The sequence below is a fragment of the Hyperoodon ampullatus genome, assembly GCF_949752795.1.
Source record: "Hyperoodon ampullatus genome assembly, chromosome: 3".
In the NCBI taxonomy this organism is placed as follows: domain Eukaryota; kingdom Metazoa; phylum Chordata; class Mammalia; order Artiodactyla; family Ziphiidae; genus Hyperoodon; species Hyperoodon ampullatus.
In genome coordinates, this window is record NC_136916.1 from 5,261,642 (window position 1) to 5,267,641 (window position 6,000).

Sequence of the window (6,000 nt, forward strand, 5' to 3'; positions counted from 1 at the left end):
CAAAACTTCCTTACATCCTGATGATACATGTTAATAGAGGTCATAAGTGCATCCATTGCATAAGTTATTTGACTTAAATAAGTAATTACGTGCACACTTTTGTGCTCGTCTTTGTACCAGCACGAGAAGAGCAGAAACAGGAGCAGAACAGACTGAGCAGCATGACAAATTAATGACAAATGTAATTCTGAATTCTTACCTTAGCCAGATTATTGTTTTATTCAGGGTTCACTTGTAAGAACACTCTGCTGTAAATTGCTTATTTTGATAAAGTACATCTTTAATTCGATTGTAGTTGCCACTTGTGATGCCATTCTTAATTTACATTTTCATTTGTTCTTCTTTAGCAAATGAAACCTATTACCGCCATAAATTGATTTCAAAATTCATATGTAGATATTTTCTAAAAGGAACGTGCTTTTAGTTACATAAAGTCTAATTCATTTTTCTTTCTTTTTGTAGTGACGAATAAATGACTGTTTTCTACTGCTTCTAATGGGTTTAATTAATTTCTGAAAATCTGCTATCAGGCTTGGTAATGTTTCTATCATGTTACTAGCAATGATTATGAAAAATAGATCGGAACACTCTAATATTTTATAGTTTAGTAAAACGTTTCCCTCAAAATGTTTTCTGCTGGGTCGAGGCATAAACTTTGCTTTTTAATGACATGGGAAATACATGATTGATGAGAAAAATAATAGAATATAGTGAAATAAATCATTAGATATACAATATGGAGACTTAATAAGTTATTTAATAAAAATAACGTATGATTAGGACATTTAGAGCCTACTTAAGTTTTTCCCATATAACTTCCCATTTTAACCTTGGATATTTTGTCTAGAGTATCAAAACATCAGTAAAATTTTCAGTGTCACTGATAAGGATTTCGGAAATATTCAAAATGGTGTGAGAGCAAGGAACATTGTCCTAATGATACCCGTGTTCCGGTTAAATGTCAGTAGAAAAACTTTTAAGTTGTGGAGAACATTTGTAGATCTTTTCCCATGGACACAACCAAAGTTGGTTTCCTGTTTAACATTTGTATTAATGTTTGTGTTGCCAGCCTCAAAGCATGTTGATGTTTTTACAGCTGTCCCAGCTAGGTTCACATTAGCCAAAAGCCTAGGTCACAAAGAACACGTGCGCTCTTTCTGTCTCTTTCCTGAGTTGAAATCACAAGAGCTTGCGGTTACCTGCCATTGCGTGAAACTCTCCTTCACCATCTGTAGTGTCCTCAGCGTTTCTTTATTGTGGAGAAATAAAGGGAGTGGGAGGATGGAGTTCATGTGACAGTATCAAAGTTCATGTTCTATTATATTTTAGAAAGTAAAAAAAACATTCTGTTTTGGAACAGAAGAACATTATAGGTGCATCACAATGGAACACGTGGAAGGTCATCCTCCACCAGAGAGGAAATGTTATAATGTAACCTATCAGCTATGTAAATTGGAAATAGTAAGTCACAGTTCTTTAGATCCAAACAAAAAGAGAAACTCTGAACTCCATCCTGTAGATTTAGAGATTAACCACGTCTGACCATGACAGTCAAGAAATCCCTAGGTGTAATGAGCACTGGTTAAATCTTGTCACGTGGATGGATTTGATCTTCTGCTTTTCAGCTTCAAGTACATGTATAGGCATGGAAAACAGGAAGTTTGAATACTGGTGCTAGCCAGTTCTAAACTCTTAGTTAGGACTCCAGCTCGTAATACCACCCGCCACCAGTTTCTAAGGGAAATACTGGCTTGCTTGATTCCATTTTCTACTTGTTGTTTAGAATCAATGGGGCAATGTAAGTGAATAACAAGAGTCCAAAATAGTTTCTATTGAAATCCAAGGGTAAGGCAGAAATATTTATTTAAGCATATAATAATGCTGTATGGCCCTGGGAAGGGCTCCATGAATAATTGCGTGGAGTTAAGTTTTATACACCATAATAGTCCTTGAAGTCTCTGGTGCTTTTTCCTCCTAAAGAAAGGCAAATGCAAATAGATCATGACTTTCACGAAGGAAGATTTCCTTCTGCATGTAAATTCCAACCCGGTGAATATGCAGGCACTCAGCCAGGTAATCAGCCAAGGACATTTTTTTGAGGACTTACTATGTATAGAATACTGAAGTAAGCCATAAATCAGATCTGTTTGGGACAAGATTTTTCCTTGCTTACAAAAAAATTTACCAGTTAAATGCTATATCATGTCAAGCACCCTAAATCATTCCATGAATTTCCAAAAGCTTTGGGAAAATTGGAAAGCTTTGTGGATAACAGGTCTGCTCACATTCTAAACAGCTAAGTATGATGCAATATGTAGTATAGTTATGACATTAAAAGCATTTTATGTATATAACATGACACGGAAACACATTGTTTTGCTAATAAACATTGAAGGAATTGCAGGAATTCACAGGAAATATCTGAAGCACTTGACCTAATAAGACTATTTCTTTCTTTATTCTTGGTTTTTAAAAATCCCTTTAGAGCTCCTGGGTGAGTTCAAGGTTTCCTACTTGCATGTGGCTTCAGAAGGCTGAATCCATAGTGAACAGTCACCATTACCCTCCTGAAGATGGATGGCCAGGGATATTTTTCTTGCCCATCTCATCTGGGTCACCACCCTTCCAAGAGCATTCTTCCTTTTACCAAAAAAAGTGTGGTATATGATAGAGATGCATCACTTCATTTTATATAATGGAAAAAAGATCAACTCTTTAGCAGATAGTATTGCAACACTGGCTCATAATAGAGAAAAAAACAAATTCCTACATTGCACCATAGAACAAGTTGGACTCCAGGTAGATTAAAGAGGGATTAAAAGATGACTGCAAAGCTAATAGAACAAAATGTAGGTAAGGGGCTGTACCCCTTAAACATAACCCCCAAATAATGTGTTAATCAGGTTGAGAAATGATGGCTATGGCTACATTAAAATGAAGAATTTTCTAATCAGTGAACAACACCTTAAAGCTAATAGAGAGTGACAGACTAGAATAGCTTTTAGCAACGGGTAAAATTAATGACATTACTATAGAAACATTCCCGGGAGCTGCAAATCAACAAATGAAAGACAGGAAACTCAGTATAAAAATGAGCAAAGAATAAGAATGTGATCTACAAAGAAAAAAGCTGAGTAGCTAATAAGAATAGAAAGTGATGCTCAAACTTGCTAATAGCTGAGAAATGATAATTAAAATGAGATATATTATATTGCCAAGAATTCATAAGATTGTTAATTCCAAATGCCAATAGAAGTATAAACTGATTCAACCATTTTGGAAAGCAGTCTCGAAGTACTGAGTTAGTAGAAATTAATTATTTGGCCTATGGCCCAGCAATCCCACCTTCAAGACCTATGTCCCAGAGAACTTCCTTTGTAGGTCCACAAGGAGACAAGATTTAAGATATTTATTTCATTATTGTTCGTGGTAGCAGGAAGTTGGTTACACAGGTACCCATCTCTAAGGGAGTCAATGAGGTACCTTTGATAAACACATAGTATGGAATATATCAGTTAGAAGCAACTTACTGGATGTGTATAGAGCTAGGATAAGTCCTTAAAATACAGCAGAAAGGGGAAAATAAGAGCTATAGCACAATGCCATTGAAATATACGTTAAAGCATATATATATATACTTACATATATGCATGCATACATGTGTACATACATATTAAAGGGCATATATTAAATACTAGAAGAGTGCCAATTTAGGAGGGCGTAATGGGAGTGGGTTTAGAGATAAAGGAATAAGTAAAGGGATAAAGTGAATAAATAATTCAAGAAAAGGATCTTGCAGGGACCATAGCTACTAAGTATGCCATAAATGAAGAGCCTGGTTAACAACTCACAATCTGAAGCAAAATTAAAGTCAGGAGAGAATGAATAACATATGTTAATTTAAAAAGAGTAAAAGTTCTAAACTAACATCAAAACGGATTTCCTGTTTTGTTCCAAGAAAGAGAGGACAGACATCCTTTGGTAGAAAAATAATAGTGCTAAGGAGGTAGGTTTTACAGAAGGGGAGACACGGTACAAAGGAATAGGAGAAGAAAATACATACATGGAAGTGAACGTTTGTATGGTGCCAAGTATGAGGCACCATACTTTATGCTGAGTACTTTACATATGATATCATGTTTAACAAGGCAAGCCTTTGACACAAATATTCTTATCCTCACATAACAAATAAATATACAAGATGAGACTCAAATAGGTAAGTAACTTTTGTACAGTTACATTCTAAGAGTAGCGCCACATTCAGTCTCGTATGTCTGACTCTAAAGCCCTGTGTTCACTCATAAAGCCATCTTCACAATCAAGATGATATACACAATGATAATCCCAAAATGTTTTCTTATGCTTTTTTTTTTACTCAGCATAGTAATGCTAAGACTCACTCATGTTGTTTGTGCGTCAATAGTTTATTCCCCTATTTACTGATTTCTGTCTATTATACGGATGTACCACGATTGGTTTATCCATTCACCCATTGAGATACATTTTAGTTGTCTCCAGTTTTTGGCTGTTACAAATACAGCTATCATGGGCATTCATGCACAAGTCTTTGTGTGGACGTATATTTTCATTTCTTTGGGGCCAATATCTAGGGTTGGAACTGCTGGGTCACATGGTCTGTGCATGTCTAATACTTTTTAAAACTACCAAACTATTTTCCAAAGTTGTTGTAACATTTCATGTTTCTATCAGTGGTCTATACCAGTTGTAGTTACCTCACATCTTTGGTAAAATTTTGTATGGTCAATCTTTATTAATTTTAGACATTATGTTGGGTGTATAGTTGTTTCTGATGATTTTAATTTGAATTCCCCTTATGATTATCTTCTCAGATGTTTATTTGCCTTCTATGTGTCTTCTTTGGCGAAGTGTCTATTCAAATATTTTGACTATTTTTGATTGGATTGCTTTATTATGGAGTTATAAGAGAATTTTTATAAATTACCGATACAGATCTTTTGTTAGATATATGTTTTGCAACTATTTTCTCTCAGTTTGAGATTTGCCTTTTCATTTTTTTAATAGTGTCTTTTGAACAACAAAAGTTTTTAATTTCACTGAAGTCTAATTTGTGGATCTTTTAATTTTATAGTTTGTACCTTTTGTTTCAAATTTAAGAAATCTTTGACAAACCCAAGGTCACTAAGATCCTCTCCTGTGCTTTCTTAGAAGGTTTTACATTTAGTCTTATGAGCCACTTTGAGTTAATTTTCTGTATGTGTTTATGGTGTGAAGTAAGGGTCATTGGATTTCATTTTTATACTTGGCTTAAGGTAATTAATATGAGACTTATTTTTGTTTTTAACATGGGAGTTTAATGCTGTAAATTTTCCTCCAAAAGCTGCTTTCCACAAATTTTGATATGTTATATTTTGTTCTTCATGCAGTTCAGAATACTTGGACTTTTGTTTCTTGTTTGTACCAAAAGTTATCTAGAAGTATATTATGTAGTCTCAAATATTTCTGAATTGTTCCAGATATATTACTGTAGATTATTTTAAATTAATTTCAGTGTGGCCAGTGAACATACTTTGTATGATTTTAATCCATTTAACTTTATTGAGACTTTTATTTTTATGGACTAGAACATGGTCTTTCTTGGTAAATTTGCTGTGTGCACTTGAAAAGCATGTGTATTCTGATGTCTTCTTGAAAATGTCAGATATACTTACGACTGTTTGTGTCTTTTTGTACCAATTCTGTCATCTGTGTAATTCTTGAATCTGTTTCTACTGATAGATTTTTCTCCTCAGTATGAGTTGTATTTTTCTGCTTCTTCAAACATCTGGTGGTTTTTTTTAATTGAATGCCAGATATTGTAAATTTTACTTTGGTGTGTGTTAAATATTTTGTGGTCCTGTAAATATCTTAAGATTTGTTCTGGGAAGAAATTGAGTTACCTGTAAACAGTTTGTCCCTTTTAGAGGCTTACTTTTAGTCTTTGTTAGTTGGAATCAATAGCAGCGCTATCCTAGAGCAAAT